Raw genomic sequence first — 1,157 nt, forward strand, 5'->3', positions numbered from 1 at the left:
AATATTTATTATTTACACGACTATCCGAAGAGAGAGGGTAAAGTTAAAAGATAGGAGGAGAAGGAAAAAGAAAGGAGACTGCAAGAAGAAACGGGGAGAGGAAGAAAGGGAGGGGGAGGAGGCTTAAAGAGGTAAGGAGGGAAGGAAGGGGAAGGAGGGTTAAAGAGCAAAGGGAGATGGGAAGGGGGAAAGGGAGAGGGCTTAAAGGGGGAAAGTGGGATGGGGAAGGGGAACGCAGAGGGACTCAGAGAGAAAAGGGGATAGGGGAAGGGAAAGGGATAAGGGAGCGAAGGAGGAGAGGGAGGTTACGAACGAAGAGGAGGAAAGTTGAAGGAGACCGATGTAGGAAAGAGAGGCGTGGATTCAAGGAAGATTTGGGAGTGAGAGAGGGTGACAGAGCGGAAAAGGAAAAGGTAGAGGGAAAGGAAAGGCGAGAGAACTACTTGCTTTACAGAAATTATATCAATAAACGAGAGTGAATATTGTATCATACTAGCCTCGCAACACACCTGAATTTGTTTAGGGATTCTTCAGTATTATAAATATTGCTGAACACAGACTCTCAACCTCTTTTGGACTCATGGCAGCTATGCCATACCCCAAGCTGAAAATCCTTTTTCTAAACTGATAAAAATATTATCGAACTGTATGACAAGGTACCCCTTATCTGTGATATTTACAGCCAAACAGGAAAAAATATCGTCAGTGCAGACATAAATACTCTGCGATATGCGTTTAAGTACCCAATATCTATGTGAATCACGCTCTTTGATAAAGGAAAATCATCCTTATGCCTCTATGGCAAGTAACAACCCCGTCCCCATAACTAGCTAAAATCCTCCGAAATAGTCTAAACCTTGCAAAACCCGAAACCCACCTAGAAGAAGTTATGAAGAAAAGATAAATAAGGGTAAAACAATAAAAAACCACCACACAGTGACAAAAAATCAGTCCATCTCTGAAAGGATCTCACTGCCAATTCACATACGAGTCCCATCGTATTCCAAACGCCTATTGAACTTGAATCTGAAGCATGGTGTAGCCAAGGCTGGAAAAAGGGTCCCAGATAGTGCCTGGCATGAAAATAAAATCGGAGATTCAGTTAAATAAATAGATAAGTAAGACATGTTGTATATAAATTTGAACTGAATGAATTA

Source organism: Penaeus monodon, chromosome 29, assembly GCF_015228065.2.
Source record: "Penaeus monodon isolate SGIC_2016 chromosome 29, NSTDA_Pmon_1, whole genome shotgun sequence".
In the NCBI taxonomy this organism is placed as follows: domain Eukaryota; kingdom Metazoa; phylum Arthropoda; class Malacostraca; order Decapoda; family Penaeidae; genus Penaeus; species Penaeus monodon.